We start from the raw sequence: 18298 nt of genomic DNA on the forward strand, positions 1-18298 counted from the left end.
GCAGTAGACCTGTGTTTAATATTCATTAAATACTTGTTGAATTTGTTGAATTCATAATTAGTTATAGACTTGTAGTACATGTGATGGTTAATTTTATGTGTCAATGTGTCTGGGCCATGGTACCCAGATATATGCTCAAATATTATTTTGGATGTTTCTTTGAGGGTGTTTTTGGATGAGATTAACATTAACTGGGAACATTCTCATTCTTGGTCTGCCATTGCCAAGAGAACATGTGCAGGCTAGCATGCTGGAGGGTGGGAGATATGGGGCACAGAGTCAAGACACCCCATTACCCCAGGCTAGGCCATCCTAGGTCGGTGGTCATCTAACCCCCCATGTATGTAAATAAGCTCATTAAGATCAACAAAACTGCCTAGCTGAACACCCCGAAGCATGAGCAATTAATGCTTTGTAAGCCGTGGAGATTTTGGAGGGGTTTGTTCCACTGAATCATTTTCACAATAATTATTTTCACGTAGAACCGAGGAGTCACCTGTCCAATTCTGTTACTTCCACAGTCTGTGCTCTGCCCCGTGCATCACACAGTAGTGTGTGTCACCTGAAGGCAGGTCTCCTGGCCGGGACAAAACATTTAAAAAGTAGAGAAGAGATTTTCCTTTGCAACTTGGGCATGTGAGGATGGCATGCCCACCGGGCACCAGGCTGCCCAAGAGGCGGTCTAAGCACAGGTGCCAGGCAGAGCCTGGAGAATCAGGGCAGCAACACAAAAATGAGAAACTTTTTTTTAAGAACTTGATATTTCAAAAAATAAGCATTGAAGTAGTCATCATAACTTTTTCAGAATTCCTTATGCTGGTTTATGGCTTAGGTTATTTTATTTTATTTTTTTTGGATGAGGATTACATCTTGGGAGGTGGATTTGCCTGCAGAGTCTGTGATAGGCTTAGAGCCTCTAAACTATCCAAGGACCCCCTGCTCTACAGGGATGGGGGGACCTAGGGCTGCCTGGAGCTGGAGCAACACTGCGGGCACGCAGGAAGCAGCTTGGGGGGCGGGGCATGGGGACACCCAAGTAACGGAGCTGGGCTTCTGCAATCTGTTCCCAACTGTTTGTGCCTATGAATCATCTACATCCACACTCCCTCACAACCCGCCTGTTACATAAATAATATACAAAATGAGCAAAATTCAGCCACCACCAGGATGAGCTTTGACCTTGGGTGGTCACAGAGGAGTTAGGAGAAAGGGCTGTTTAAGAGAGTTGTGGGTGGTTCCCTCCAGAAGGGCGAGTTTTGCTCCGTTTCTTGACATCACTAATAGCTTTGAAAAGTCAGTCACCTTTATGGCCCAAGCCCTTGGAAAACTGTCTTCAACGCACCCAGTAAAATCTCTGAAAGGAAAAATAAAAGTCGGCCTGCATTCCAAGAAGGAAAAGGAGTTCAGAGGGAATTCCCTGTGGTCCAGTGGAGACTCCATGCCCCGCTGCTGCCCAAGACAGGGAAAGGAGCAACCAAAAAAAAAAAAAGCAGGGGTGGGGGCGGGTAGCTCAGAGCAATCCCAGAGGATTTGGAATGCTTGTGAAATCCAACTTGGGGAGAGGGTAGGAGTAGGTGGGAATACTCACTAAATAAATGAGCAAACATGTGAGTGCTGGACTCTTCATGAAGTCTAGGTAGAGACTTCCCCTGGTGGTCCAGTGCTTAAGACTTAGTACTTCCAGTGCAGGGATTTGGACCTTGGTTGGGGAACTAAGATCACACATACCTTGTGGCCAAAAAAAAAATTAATTAAAAAAAAAAAATCTGGGGATAGATTACTTTTTTCCTCTCCGAACATTCCAAGATGATACAAAATTGTTACTCCCAGATAGGGCTGAATAGTGGCCTTCAGAAACTGTTCCTAGATACTAACTTGCTTCCAGGCGAGATCAGCAGAGGCCACACCACGCACAGGAGACATTGGCAGTGCCCAGGTTAGTCAGCAGGGGACAGATGAGAGTGAAGAGGAAGAGGAGGAGAATTTATTATTGAACACTTGGCTTTGTAGCAGGCATTGCCTCATTCAGTCTTTCCCACAATCCTATGAAATTCATTATTAATACCTCCATTACATAGATGAGAAAATTCAGAGAGCTTAGGTAACTTAGCCAAAACCAGTATGTTTTGAGCACAGTTGAGTTTAGACCCCAGGCTCTTTGATTTGAACCCTATTGGCTAACTCAGGAATCTAGACTTCCCTGCTCGCTCAGACAACCTGCCCTGCTCTTAACAAAGAGCTCAGTCACCTTGACACTATTTAAATGTTTCTCATTTGGAGAAATGCCTCTACAGCTGCGAAGCACTTTATTCTTTATCAGTACAGGAACTGGTTTAGTCCCCAAACTCAACATTTATTTTTGAAATAAACTTTATTTAACAGAGTCTTCTTTGCATGCCTTAAATGAATACCTTAGGAACCTGTTTTGGTAGAGGAGGCCTCCTTTTCCATTTTGGAAATGCTGTTTACTCATGTGGTCCTTCATTCATTGTTCATGAATTCATTCACTCAAGAAACATTTATTGAGCAACTACTAAGTACCAGATACCTTGCTGATTCCTAGAACTCTGCTGATGAGTTTATCGCCATTAAGGAGCTTATAGTCTATACCTAGGGTTGTTCAAAATGAGGTGTCCAGAACTCACAGACTACTAGTGGGATTTTAGGTGTCAAAAACAGATTCACAGTGCAAGAAAAAAAAAATCACTAGATTCTCTAGATCTGGGGTCTTAATAACTGAATATAGCTGTCACTAAGTGACCAAATATCATCAGACCTCTAACCAAGTCATTCATCTTAAAGAAAAATAAAAGTATTGTGCTCAAAAAATCACTGCTTCCTCATTTGACTCCACCAGTATAGCACACTCCTTAAATAAAACAAAAAGAGTCAAACATTTCAGCTTTCCAAAACTGGACCAAAGCCAGTACCCTGGGCTTCTGCTGTAGAAGAACCAAGACCCTTTCTGTAAACCTATAAATAAATTTCAGCAGATGCTTGGACTCAAAGAGTCCAAGTGGAAAGCCAACCCTCTGGTCCTCAGAAACATGCATGCTGCCTCTTTTCCTGACCCCTCGCCAGCTTTAGAAAGCTGTGTTTTGGGAAGCTATTAGTGCAGAAAACAGTATTTCCAGAATGATGAGTTACCCCAGAAAGCTCTTCAAAAATAGGTAGCTCCCAAAAGAAGTGAGTGAGTTCTGCGTCCTAGTTCTGAGATGTTTCTTCTATCCTGAAGTTCCAAGGGAAGTTAGGAGTGAAAGTCTCTAGACAGGCCTCTTTCAGGATACTGTGATGAAGTCCTTGTTAAGCTGGCTGGTCTCCATCACTGACCACCCAGAATGCCAAGTCACAGTTCAAGCCAACCTCATCCCACAGCAAGATTAGAATGGATATCAAGTCATCAATTTCCAACTCTGATTTTTATCCATCCCTGAGGGGACCACATATCTAAAGGATGGTGCATCATTTTCAAAACAAGTAAATTTTAATTCCTTTCATTTGAAAAGGTAAAGAACCAGAAACTCTTTTAGGAGGAAGAGGAATATAAAGAGACCCAATAATGAGAGTAGTAAATAATAGTAGCAGTTAGAACAAACTAGAATATAAGCTTCTCATGACCAACCTGGATAGCATATTAAAAAGCAGAGACATTACTTTGCCAACAAAGGTCTGGCTGGTCAAGGCTATGGTTTTTCCAGTGGTCATGTATAGATGTGAGAGTTGGACTGTGAAGAAAGCTGAGCGCTGAAAAATTGATGCTTTTGAACTATGGTGTTGGAGAAGACTCTTGAGAGTCCCTTGGACTGCAAGGAGATTCAACCAGTCCATCCTAAAGGAGATCAGTCCTGGGTGTTCATTGGAAGGACTGATGTTGAAGCTGGAACTCCAGTACTTTGGCCACCCCATGCAAAGAGTTGATTCATTGGAAAAGACCCTGACGCTGGGAGGGATTGGGGGCAGGAGGAGAAGGGGACGACAGTGGATGAGATGGCTGGATGGCATCGCCAACTCAATGGGCGTGAGTTTGAGTAAACTCCAGGAGTTGGTGATGGACAGGGAGGCCTGGCGTGCTGTAATTCACGGGGTCGCAAAGAGTTGGACACGGCTGAGCAACTGAACTGAACTGAGGAACAGAGGTTTTTGGGGACTTCCCTGGTGGTCCTCAATCTTTCCCATCATCAGGGTCTTTTCCAATAAGTCTGCTCTTTGAGGACATGAGGAGAAGGGGGCAACCAGGGATGAGTTGGTTGTGTGGCATCACCAACTCAATGGATATGAATTTGAGCAAACTCCAGGAGATAGTGAAGGACCCAGAAGCCCGGTGCGCAGCAGTCCACGGGGCCGCAAAGAGTCAGACACAACCGAGTGACTGAACGACAACCCTGGTGGTCCAGGGGTTAAGGCTTCAGTGAAAGGGGTGCAGGTTCGATCCCTGGTTGGGGAGCTAAGATCCCACATGCCTCAGGACCAAGAAAACAAACCAGAGAAGAGAAGAAATACTGTAAAAATTTCAGTAAAATACTTTAAAAGTGGTCCACATTTAAAAATCTTAAAAAAAAAAAAAAAGGAGAAAGAAACAGAGGCTTTTTTCTCATCGTGTTCCCTGCTGAATCTGCAGTGCTTAACCACTCAGGAGCTTCATACACGTCTACTGAGAGAACAGATGGGTGATGCTCCCGGGAGTGTTCACCACGTGCCGGACTCTGTGCGTCATCATCATGACCCCACCCACAGACCCTGTGCGTCATCATCATGACCCCACCCACAGACCCTGTGCGTCATCATCATGACCCCACCCACAGACCCTGTGCGTCATCATCATGACCCCACCCACAGACCCTGTGCGTCATCATCATGATCCCACCCACAGACCCTGTGCGTCATCATCATGACCCCACCCACAGACCCTGTGCGTCATCATCATGATCCCACCCACAGACCCTGTGCGTCATCATCATGATCCCACCCACAGACCCTGAAGACCACGCCTGTGCGTCATCATCATGATCCCACCCACAGACCCTGTGCGTCATCATCATGATCCCACCCACAGACCCTGTGCGTCATCATCATGATCCCACCCACAGACTGTGCGTCATCATCATGATCCCACCCACAGACCCTGTGCGTCATCATCATGATCCCACCCACAGACTCTGTGCGTCATCGTCATGATCCCACTGAAACCTCTCGACTTCATCACCAGGAATCCGTACATCCCTGTTCTGTTTTGAGGAACCTGAGATTCAGAGCATGCACTTCACCTCTTCAGGATCATCTGTCTATAGGGCAGATCTGCTTTTGGGGAACCTGAAACGTGTACAACTTGGAGATTCTTGCTTTAAGGAACTGAATACTGCATAAATTTAGGTGTGTAAGTGATAAATTTAGGGATTTAAGTAAATATCTATTGAGAATCAAGAAACAAAATTCAACAAATTACAAATGTAGAAGTATTACAAATATCATAAAAGATGGGAAAAGATCAGTCACTTTTATCATTTGCCTGACATGCCTCTTTTATTTGTTGGCTGCATATTGGTTTCTACAAAGAGAACAAAAAAGCAATTTATCTTTCCTTATTGTGGTTGCTCAAAATTGTTAGTTAAGGAAGTATCTTTCAGCTTCAAGACTCAATATAGATGATAGCAGGTAAGTCCTTAGGGTTGTCATCAAATGTGGGTAAAAACTCTATCAAGTTTCTTTCGTATCTGAGCCTTAAGACTTCAGGGCACTTGAAGTTTTCTTGTCAGTGATTAGTCCTGAATCAACATCACACTAGACAACACTCATTAACCTGTTTGCTGTCAACAGACATCTTCACCATACTGACTTTGACTTTATCTTTGTTCTGTGTCAAATTACCACTTAATTTAAATCTTTTCTCAGTGTGCTTGTATGACTCACTCCCCATAGTTAATTGGATTATCAAAGCTCCAAGTGCTTCTTCATTATTTCTAGTCAGTATTTCCTTCCTGCTAAATGAATGAATAATTTTTTCTATTAATTGAGAGAGTTTGATACGATCTGAAAAATTTTTGTTATAATTTGTTTCTCAGTGTTTCCTGGTTTTATTGCTCATCTTTCTCAGTTCTAGTTCATGTTTTCATCTTTAAATGAATTTTCTTTCAGTTCTTTAATGAGCTGAAAGATGGACACAAAAAAGGATCACATACCCATATTCAAATCAGGAGTATGTAATTTCTTGATTATTTTATTGACACATTCCAAAATGACTCTCCAAGTTGTAGTTGAAATGGAATATCCTCCACTTAATTTCCCCTTACTCATATTCCCAAGATGCCCTTGGCCACTCCAGTGCCACCTTATACACAGTAAACAGAGACCAAGTGGGAATCAGAGTGGAAAGAGACAGTAGTTGTAACTGATTGACAGTATTAACTAATTGAGTATGTTAGTCACGTGGCTATGGTCTCTAGGAAGGAAGCAAATCTGATGAAATTTTATTGTCACCAGCTTCACGGTAAACTGGCCTCTGCACAGTTAGTGCGTGATGGATCCCAAATTCAAAGATGTTCTGGCTCAAAACAAATATCATATACTAATGCATGTGTATGAAATCTAGAAAAATGGTACTGATGAACCTATTTGCAGGGCATAAACAAAGGCATAGAGAGCAGACTTGTGAACACGGCAGGGTGGGTGAGTGCAGAAAGGAGAGGGTGGGATGAATTGAGAGAGTAGCATTGACATATATACACTGTGGTGGTTTAGTCACTAAGTCGTGTCCGACTCTGCAACTTCATGGACTGTAGCCTGCCAGGCTTCTCTGTTCATGGCATTCTCCAAGCAAGAATACTGGAGTGGATTGCCATTTCCTTCTCCAGACATATATACTACCATGTGTGAAATAGCTAGCAGGAAGTTGCTATATAGCGCAGAGAGCTCAGCTCAGTGCTCTGTGATGACCTAGGCGAGTGAAATGGGAAGGTGGGAGGAAGGATATGTATACATATGGCGGATTCATGGTATTGTACAGCAGAAGCTAACACAACACTGTAAAGCAATTATACTCCAATAAAAAAACTGTTCTGGCTCTGGGCCCTGAGCACCTAACCTATACTCCCTAGGCTGGCTAAGGAGTTCACAAAATAGAGTACAGAAGACCAATTCAGTCTTTCTCTAACAGGTCTTCCATGAAGTCCCAAAGGAATATTCAAGATTCTTTCTGTACAGTTACATACACAATAAAATTTCCAAAGAATCCTTGAGTTCCAAGGGTTAAGCTAAAAACCACATGAAGAGCCCTTAGACAAATTCACAATTACCAAACACCAAAAAATAAATCCAGAAAGGAAACAGGAACCATCTCTGCGTTCTCTAGGTCTCTCCTTTGGAGCAGTGAGGTTGGGAGGGCTTGCTGGTCAACAGGGCCACAACCAGACCTCCCCTCTCCCAGGTAGTTCCTGCCTGTAAGTGTGAGCAGGCCCCTGTCACCAACTTCACCCCTTGAGAGCTGTGATCCCCAGCCCTCTGGGAACAGCAAACCTTCTACTCCATGCTGGGAACACATCTGTTCCCCTCCCACAAGGGCACCGTGGCATCTCCACCCCTTTCAGGGTCTCTGTGTGTGTGTGCCGGGATCAGGGACACATCTGTCCCCTGTGTGTGTGTGTGCCGGGATCAGGGACACATCTGTCCCCTGTGTGTGTGTGCCGGGATCAGGGACACATCTGTTTCTTGTGTGTGTGTGCCAGGATCAGGGGCACATCTGTCCCCTGTGTGTGTGTGTGCCGGGATCAGGGACACATCTGTCCCCTGTGTGTGTGTGCCGGGATCAGGGGCACATCTGTCACCTGTGTGTGTGTGTGCCGGGATCAGGGACACATCTGTCCCCTGTGTGTGTGTGTGTGCCGGGATCAGGGACACATCTGTCCCCTGTGTGTGTGTGTGCTGGGATCAGGGACACATCTGTCCCTTGTGTATGTGTGTGCTGGGATCAGGGACACATCTGTCCCCTGTGTGTGCCGGGATCAGGGACACATCTGTCCCCTGTGTGTGCCGGGATCAGGAATACATCTGCTCCCTGTGTGTGCCGGGATCAGGGACACATCTGTCCCCTGTGTGTGTGTGTGCCGGGATCAGGGACACATCTCTCCCCTGTGTTTGTTGTGTGTCGGGATCACGGACACATCTGTCCCCTGTGTGTGTGTGTGCCAGGATCATGGACACATCTGTCCCCTGTGTGTGTGTGTGCCGGGATCAGGGACACATCTGTTCCCTGTGTGTGTGTGTGCCGGGATCAGGGACACATCTGCTCCCTGTGTGTGCCAGGATCAGTGACACATCTGTTCCCTGTGTGTGTGTGTGCCGGGATCAGGGACACATCTGTCCCCCCCACAAGGGCACCGTGGCATCTCCACCCCTTTCAAGGTTTCTGTGAGTATGTCTGTCTTTCACATGTGCCCTGGGAACCATAAACAAATACAAGTAACTAAAGAAAGAAAGAAAGAAAGAAACTGGTTTACAGCTGAAATACCTTTCTCTCCCTACAAATTATTAGAGATATAATTGTATTCTCCATCTCAGGGTCACCAAAACATACATCCCCTCTGAAAATTTCTCATTAATTATGATGGATTTTGTAAACTCCAATTTTTAAAACCTACTCTTAAAATAACTCCACCTACTCATGCCACCAGGGAATTCACTGTTGATAAAGCACATATAAGTATAGGTCTACTCAGTAAATTTACAGCCAAACAAAAGAGTGAAGGCATGGACACAAATATTACTAATATTATTAATATTACTGTATGAATAATATATGAATAATTACTAACAACACAAATACTATTAACACTGATAACAGCATGTAGAAAATGAGGAATGTCAGAGTGGACCTGACACAGGGCTACAGGGGTTCAGAAGAAAGATTTCCAAAGAGGGAATACCAGAGGCATTTAAAGCAGTATCAATCATCTAAGTCAGAATTGTACTTTTTTAAAAAGAAAGATTAATATGGTTCAGAGAACTTGAAAATATCTTGAAAAACAGAAATGAAAAGGAAAGATGACAAAGGACCCTCCTTTTTTCCCCTTCTGTGGGTGATTTTTACACAAAAGTCGATATTATATTTATTCCGTGTAATTGTGCTTCACTAATCAGAGATCCTGTTCTATCATCCTCTCCATTATCTTGTTTTCTTGCCTCATTTGCTTCCTGCTTCCAAACTCTGGCAAATATTATCCTACAACATTATCACAAAGTAAATTTTAACTGAATTTGCAATTTGAAATCATCGATTTTTCTAAGTTTAAACAAACAGAAGCAACTGCCAGATATTTCATACAGAAAATCTTCTGAAAGAGAGTATTAGTTTGTTTCAATGCATTCCATTCTGGAAGGAGAAATGCTAAAGAATAAGCAATGTGGAATTTTTAAATGTGTGAAAAATGATCAATGAGCAGATGGATGTGGAGAAGAGAATCTCCTATAGCAGAAGAAATTTGAGGTGACCCTCTTTGCTGGTGGTGTTTTTTAAATTAAAGTATAGATTGGCAACGTTGTATTAGTTTCTGGTGTACAGCAAAGTGATTCAGTTATCTGTGTATCTGTACCTATATATTAATGTATTCTTTTTCATATTTTCTATTATGGTTTATTATAAGATAATGAATATAGTTAGTATAGTTCCCTGTGCTACACAGTAGGACCTTGTTGTTTATCTATTTTTACATATAATAGTATCAGCTAATCCCAAATTCCTAATTTATCCCTTCCCCATCCCCTTTCCCCTTACATAACCGTGTTCGTTTTCTATGTCTGTGATGTCTGTTTCTGTTTTGTAAATAAGTTCATTCATTTTTCAGATTCCACATATAAGTGATATCATGTGATATTCATCTTTCTCTTTCTGACTTACTTCACTTAGTATGATAATCTAAATTCCATCCATGTTGCTGCGAGTGGTATTATGTCATTCTGTTTTATGTCTGAGTAATATTCCATTGTGTACATGTGTTGTTGTTATTGTTTAGTTGCTGAGTCTCATGTGATTCTTGCGACCCCATGGACTATAGCCTGCCAGGCTTCTCTGTCCATGGGACTTCCCAGGCAAGAATACTGGAGTGGGTTGCCATTTCCTTCTCCAGAGTATCTTTCTGACCCAGGGATCAAACCCATGTCTCGTGCGTTGGCAGGCGAATTCTTTACCACTCAGCCATCAGGGAAACCTGTATATATGAGTGTGCGTGCGTGCGTGTGTGTGTGTGTGTGTGTGTGTGTGTATTCACACATCTTTCTCCATTCATCTGTTGATGGTCATTTAGGTTGCTTCTGTGTCCTGGCTATTGTAAAGAGTGCTGCTTTGAACATTAGATGCGTGTATTTTTTCGAACTGGGCTTCCCAGGTGGTGCTAGTGGTAAAGAACCCACCTACTGATGCAGGAGATTTAAGAGATGAGGGTTCGATCCCTGGGTCAGGAAGATCCCCTGGAGCAGGAAATGGCAGCCCACTCCAGTATCTTTTCTTGGAGAATCCCATGGACAGAGGAGCCTGGCAGGCTACAGTCCATAGGGTTGCAAAGAGTCTTAGCACACGGCATGCATTTTTTTAAATTAGAGTTTTGTTTGGATATATGCCCAGGAGCGAGATTGCAGCATCATCCAGCAACTCTATTTTTAGTTTTTTAAGGAAATTCCATACTGCTTTCCACAGTTGTTGTTTTTCAGTCACTCAGTTGTATCTGACTCTTTGTGACCCCGTGGACTGTAGCACACCAGGCTTCCCTGTCCTTCACCCTCTCCCAGAGTTAGTTCAGGCTCATGTCCATTGAGTCAGTGATGCCATCCAACCATCTTGTCTTCTGTCATCCCCTTCTCCTCCTACCTTCAGTCTTTCCCAGTCTTTTCCAATGAGTCGGCTCTTCTTATCAGATGGCCGAAGTATTGGAGCTTCAGCTTTAGCAAAAGTATTTCCAATGAACATTCAGGGTTGATTTCCTTTAAGATTGACTGGTTGATCTCCTTATAGTGCAAGGGACTCTCAAGAGTCTCCTCCAACACCACAGTTCAAAAGCAGCAGTTCTTTGGTGCTTAGCCTTCTTTATGGTACAACTCTCACATCCATACGTAACTACTGGAAAAACCATAGCTTTGGGTATGCAGACCCTTGTCGGCAGAGTAGTGTCTGCTTTTTAATACGCTGTCTAGGTTTGTCATAGCTTTTCTTCCAAGAAGCAAGCGTCTTTTAAATTCATGGCTGCAGTCACCCCCCGCAGTGATTTTGGAGCCCAAGAAAATAAAGCCTCTCACTGTGGCCATTGTTTTCCCATCTATTTGCCATGAAGTGATAGGATCAGATGCTGTGATCTTAGTTATTTGAATGTTGCCTTTTAAGCCAGCTTTACGCAGTGGTTACACCAATTTACATTCCTACCAACAGTGTAGGAGGGTTCCCTTTTCCCCACACTCTCTCCAGCGTTTATTATTTGTAGACTCTTTGATGATGGCTGTTCTGACTGGTGTAAGGTGGTACCCCATTGTAGTTTTGATTTTCATTTCTCTAATAATTAGTGATGTTTAGCATCTTTTCGTGTGTTGTTGGCCATCTGTATGTCTTCTCTAGAGAAATGTCTACTAAAATCTTCTGCCCATTTTTTGATTGGATTGTTTGTTTTCTTGTTATTGAGTTGTATGAGCTATTTGTGTATTTTGGAAATTAAGCCCTTGTCAGTTGCATTATTTGAAGATATTTTCTCCCAGTTTGTAGGCTGTCTCTTCATTTTGTTTATGGTTTCCTTTGCTGTGCAATAGTTGATAAGTTTGATTAGGTCTCATTTGTTTATTTTTGCTTTTATCTCTATTGCCTTGGGGGACTGACCGAAGAAAACTTTGCTACGGTTTATGTCAAAGAGTGTTTTGCCGTGCTCTCTTCTAGGAGTTTTATGGTTTCATGTGAGATGACCGTCTTTGACTATGAGTGAACAGGGAACTCTCCCATAAGACATTTTGCAAAACTGTTCACATGTCTTGCAACCATGCTTGGCATTAACTTGTTCTTAAGTTCATTGAACGGGGAGGCAATAAGTACATTATTTCGAAGAGCAAAAGAGCCAAATAAAAGTTTAACTCTGATGGAGAGAAAGCACCCTCCCTTGGCAGGGATGGGTTTGGCATCAGGGTCTATGGTGGTAGAAGCACCAGCGTGGATGGGAGAAACTGGAGTCAGTGCAAGGGGAAAGAACAATTAGGCAAAGCAGCCAGTACATAAGGAAAAAGGAAGAACGGTGAGAAAGAGGTAGCAGCCCTGAAGGGGCAGGTGGAACAATTGAATGACAACCGGAGGAGAATTCCAGAGTGTGTGCTGGATTCCACAAAGAACAGTGAATGAGGGCTCAAAACTGTTATCATTGCTGTGTACTCCATACTCCTTAGTTCCTCTCCTTTTTGATGAAGGAAGAGAATTCAAAACAGCCTGAGCTTCCCAGGGCTCTGTGACAGTCGTTAATAGCCCAGATTCACTAGATCTTGTCCCACGCACAGTCTCGTCTAGTTACTTCCGAGAGAACCTGAGATTCACAGACATCCCTTTGGTGTTCTTCTTGAGCCCTGTGTGTGTGTGGGGGGGGGGGTGTGCAAGTGCACGCACTCAGTTGTGTCCAACTCTTTGCAACCCCAAGGAATGTAGTCCGCCAGGCTCCTCTGTCCATGGAATTTTTCAGGCAAGAATATTGGAGTGAGTTGCCATTTCCTCCTCCAGGGGATCTTCCCAACCCAGGGATGGAACCCACATCTCTTGCACCTCCTGCATTAGCAGGGATTCTTTACAGCTGTGCCCTGGGAAGCCCCCATTTGGGCCCTTAGTTGATGTCAGCTCCTTACGAAGCCAATCAAGGGCTGAATTCTTCCATGCCATTGATGCTGGCCACCCTCCATGAGAACACTCATGTCTGAAGGCAATACCAGAGCGATACCTCTCTCAGTGCCAAGGCCAAGCCAGTTCGCTGGAGTTCCCACTACATCAAAGCAACCCTCTGAGGCACTCCTCTGTCCTGAGTCTCCTGGGCCCTGAAATGCCTCTGCTGGGCTGCCACAAGCCCCTGTCCCAAGGAAAACTCCTGCTCAGCTTGTGGCTGCTAAGGTCTCCAAAGGTCTCAGATGAAGTTCAGGGTACCAGCAGGAGAACTCATGCCTGAAACACACAGCTTGCTCTTCTCCTGTCTGCCACATTCCCATCTCTTCCTGGGTACCCAGCTTCCTCTCTGAGCAAGTCTCTCTTATCCATATAAATTCATTCCTGCAGAGGCTGGCCACCTGCTCCTCTAACTTCAGCAAATACATCCTGAACCATCAGAATTCCAACCACAGACCCAGTCTGGGACTCCTTCTCTTGGGCTAGCACCATCACTGTGAGGCCAGGCACTTTGATAAAATGTAGGAGATAGGGATGCAAGGAGAGAGTGGTTTCGAAGGTCCCTTTCTGCAGCACAGAGAGGGAACATGAACCTCAGACTGTTACCAAGAGCTTTTGACCCTATGCATCCCCAAGGAGGGTCTAGAGATGGTGGAGGGGAGCAGGTACTATTAGAGTCAGGATGAACTAAACCAATTAAGCTGCTTTAGCATTCCAAAAGTATAAAGGAGCCAGAGCATATTTTGCTAGTGCCAGAGTAATTTTTTTAATTCTAAATTTATTAATAAATGTGTGAGTCAAACTATTTTCCCAGCATGCACCACAACCCACCCACTTATCACACAAACATGCGTTATATGAACTTCCCAGAGAGTAAACAAAAGCTCCAGAGCAGTGAATTTCAGAGATGAAATTATTAAGGGTATTTTTGCTTGTAAGTTCATGGAACTTGCCAGGCCCAGATGGATAATTGGTAATTAATGTTTGTGAACAGTATCCCCCCCAGCTGGGGGAATTTGGCTGGCACGTGGTGGGTTACCCACTCCCAACAAACCTCACTTTCACACTCCCTCCACACCCGTCTCAGCAGTAAGAGCCCCATAAATGGTTTTCCTGAATCCTCAGGCTGGCAGTCAGTTCATTTACCAGAAGCCCATGGGGACTTTGGGGCCTGAGTAGCTCACCATGCATCCCCATTTTGTCCACAGCACCCAGATTCTATTGATGCTTCAAAATCTGAATTCACAGGAACACCCTGCACCGGATTCTTTGGAGTTCTCAGAGATCTGGGATGGAGCGTCAGCTGTGCTGCCAAGACCTCAGAAATAGCACAAACTGAAATCTGCCAGCAGTGGCTTTAAAAAGTCTGCTCACCTTTCTCAAGAGAAATTAGCACATAGCAAATGAAAATCACTAATGTTCCTATTAATCTGGCATATGATTCCCCTTGGATACGAAATGGCTCTTCTCCAGGCTGCAACTAATGATGTCTTGACCTCAGCCGCTCAAACTTGTGAGCAACTCATTGTGTCCAGGCATCAGTATCGAAGAACTGGGAGAAAGAACAGCGGCCCTGGCACTGCAGTCCTGGCTGACTACGAATTTTACACAAGCCTGTTCTTCCTCTGGACTTCAGTTTCTCCAGGTCTGGCCAGAGCATAAGCAAAAAACCCCTGGCCCTCTACTCCTCGAGGGTATCAATGTCCCACTCAGTCTGTGAGATCTCAACAACTTGATGGTCCGACTACCTGCCCTTTGCTGCAAAATTCCTGTGTATCCTAGCCCCTCAGAGCAGTTCTCTCAGGGTAACTTGAGATGCTGCCTCCTGAGCTTGAAGTCCTAAACACTCCTGCCAAATAAAACATAACTCTCCAAGAAAAGAAATCTGAGCAATTTGAAATCTTAAAAGTCAAGAGAAGGAATCACACGTGGGGCTGATACCTGGCTCACTGCCTACTAACTCTTTGTTGTTAGTTGTTAGGGGCCTTTGTTGTTGATCAGTCACTCAGTCATGTCTGACTCTTCATGACCCCGTGGACTGCAGCATGCCAGGCTTTCCTGTCCTCCACTGTCTCCCGAAGTTTGCTCAAATTTGGGTCAATGACACTATTTAACCATCACATCCCTTCTCTTTTTGCCTTCAATCTTTTCTAGCATCATCATCTTTTCCAGTGAGTCAGCTCTTCTAATCAAACGGCCAAAGTATTAGACCTTCAGCTTCAGCATCAACCCTTCCAATGAATAATCAGGGCTGATTTCCTTTAGGACTGACTAGTTTGATCTCTTTGCAGTACAAGGGACTCTCAAAAGTCTTCTCCAGCACCACAATTCAAAGGCAGCAGTTCTTCAACACACAGCCTTCTTTATGGTCCAACTCTCACATCCATACATGACTACTGGAAAAACCGTAGCTTTGACTATATGGACCTTTGTCAGCAAAGTGATGTCTCTGCTTTTTAATATGCTATCTAGGTTGAATATAGCTTTTTTCCCAAGGAGCAAGCATCTTTTAATTTCATGGCTGATACACTTAAAGTCTTCAGTTTCTTGGCAGGTTGGGGAAACATCTGTTGATGGTCTCCAGCACCATGAGCTCGTTATGGTGCTAGATGCTTTCACATTAATTATCTCCTCTGATCCTTTTAGTGTCCCAACACAACGAGACCCATCCAGGTCATGTAACCTGCCTAAAATTCTGTAAGTAATAAATGTTGGTAGGATTTCAACTCGGGTTGTTTCACTTTGAGGCTTATGTTCTTCCTACAATTCCATGCTGTTTCTCAAGCACAAGAAGGCTCCATGTGAACTTAGTTAAGTGTTTGGTTTGTAACACAGTTCCCCAAGATTTTTGTTGTTTAGTCGCTAAGTCATGCTAACTCTTTTGGGACTTCATGGACTCTAGCCCCCCAGGCTCCTCTGACCATAGGAATTTTCCAGGCAAGAATACTAGAGTGGGTTGCCGTTTCCTTCTCCAGGGGATCTTTTCGACCCAGGGATCGAACCTGCATCTCCTGCCTTAGCACACAGGTTCTTTACCGCCGAGCCACTAGAGAAGCCATCCCTAAGATGAGGCATAACCTAAGTAAAAGGAAAATAGGATTCTAGTGAAGCAAATATGTTATTTACATTTCAGTCATCAGACTGAAATGTAACCACTGAGATGAAACCTAACCACTGCAGGTGAGAGTCACTTTCATTGCTTTATTGTTGGAACAAATTTTCCCCCTCAGCTATCAGCACAAAGCTCTGTGCCAGGAGAAAAGAAAGGTTACTTCCTCACCGATTGCCTATTTTAATCGCTGGCTCTTGGCACTGTAATTCCAAATACAATTTGAGAAAATAAAAAATAGTTTATTTCTTTAAGTGTTAGCACCTACACCAAAGGGACAGCCTTAAAGAAAAAGATTAACACATTTGAGTGTATAGTTTAAAATTTTTACATTACAAAAACACTGTAAAATCAACATAAAAGAAAGTGACAATTTGAAAAAGTATTAAAACACATAGTAATTATCAAATAACTATTAAATATATGAGCCCTTTTAAGTTATTTTTAATGAGTACCCTTTTAGAAAAGTAAGCAAAGGATCTCAAAAGGTGAATAATCAAAGTACAAATTAATATACTTCTTATTAGATTAGTTGATGTGACAACAGGGCAAGAGGGAACCGGTAAAAATACAGGGAAATTGACCCCTTTGTTCACTCTAATTAACATTTCAGAGTAGTACCATGTATGAAAACAGCTTATATTTCTACTATTTTGGATATCTTTCAGCAAACATACATTGCTTAGCAATAAAAAAAATAGTATTTTTAAAGGTGTTCACCTGACACAGTTATTTCCTCAGCATAAATTCTAAACGGAAACAACCATGGGTGTGTAAAAGTATTTAGCTAGAAGCCATACATGACAGCATGGATTATAAGGACAAAAATTGGTGTGGCAGAAACCACTAGTTGCTACACATTACCCATTCTTCCCCTTTTTGTTAACAATAGAACTCTTTTGAATTCCCTTCAAAGCCTCCCTAGCAGCTGAATATGGCCAACTACAAAAAAGCAGAAGTGTTGCATAGGATTTCCAGGGAGGCTACTTAAAGGCAGCTAATTTGGCTGGGGAGGAGCCTTTTGAACCCTTCCTAGCTTTCTCTTCTGTACTACCTAGAACTTTTCGGGGGGGTGAGGGGTGGGTGGCTTTTGATTCTTAATTTTATTGAAATATAGTTGATTTACAATGTTGTGTTAATTTCTTATGTACAGCAAAGTGATTCAGTTATATATATATTCATATTAACATATACATACATTCTTTTCCGTTGTGAACATCATTCCCTATAGTATACAGTAGGACCTCGCTGTTTATCCATTCTGTATACAATAACTTGCTAATCCCAAATGCCCATTCTTCCCTCCCTAACCTCCCCCTTGGCAATAGCAAGTCTATTCTATTCATGAATCTGTTTTTGTTTCATGGATATGTTGATTTGTATTGCATTTTAGATTTCACATGAAAGTGATATGGTATTTGTCTTTCTTTTTCTGACTTATTTTAATTAGTATGATAATGCTGTAAATGAAATTATTTCATTCTTTCTGATGGCTGATATATATATATGTATATATGTATATATATCTCATATCTTTATTCATTCTTCTGTTGATGGACATTTTTGTTGTTTCCTTGTCTTGGCTATTGTCAATTGTGCTGCTTTGAGCATCGGGGTGAACGTATATTTTCAAACTAGAGTTTTGTCTGGGTATATGCCCAGGAGTGGGATTGCGGGATCACATGGAAACTCTATTTTTAGTTTTTTAAGGAACCTCCATACTAATTTTCATAGTGGCTGTACCAACTTACATTTCCACCAACAGTGTAGGAAAGTTACCTTTGTTATTTGTAGACTTTTTAATGATGGTCATTTTGATGGGTCTGAGGTTTATCTCCTTGTAGCTTTGACTTGCATTTCTCTAATAATTAGTGATGTTGAGCATCTTTTCATGTGTCTGTTGGCCATCTGTATGTCTTCTTTGGAGAAATGTCTGTTTAGATCTTCTGGCCATTTGGGGGTTTTTTGTTGTTGTTGTTGAGTTGTATGAGCTGTTTGTATATTTTGGAAATTAAGCCCTTGTCCTGCACTACCTAGAACTTTGATGTGATGTTCAGAGCTCCTGTAGTTATTTTGGGCCAACAAGTGATCCTGAAAATGGAATATCTCCATAAAAATGGTGGAGCAAAAAGGTAGAAGAAGCCTTAGTCTTTGATGACTGATATACCAATCCTAGACTGCCCACCTCTGAGTTAAAAATAACATTAAGGAGAAATAAACACCCATCTTATTTAAGCCACTGCTCTTTGGAGTTTTCTATAAATAAAGCTGAACCTAACTTTAGCTACTACATAGATTAGGTAACCTAAAAA

General features: G+C 42.8%; 1 long non-coding RNA gene across 1 annotated transcript in view; it reads left to right on the plus strand.

The window, feature by feature from the left end:
- Window positions 1–18298, plus strand: part of LOC110151912 (uncharacterized) — a 141780-nt gene that overhangs the window by 65696 nt on the left and 57786 nt on the right. The gene's annotated exons all lie outside the window — the stretch shown is intronic.

The sequence above is a fragment of the Odocoileus virginianus genome, chromosome 26 (assembly GCF_023699985.2).
Source record: "Odocoileus virginianus isolate 20LAN1187 ecotype Illinois chromosome 26, Ovbor_1.2, whole genome shotgun sequence".
Lineage (NCBI taxonomy): Eukaryota > Metazoa > Chordata > Mammalia > Artiodactyla > Cervidae > Odocoileus > Odocoileus virginianus.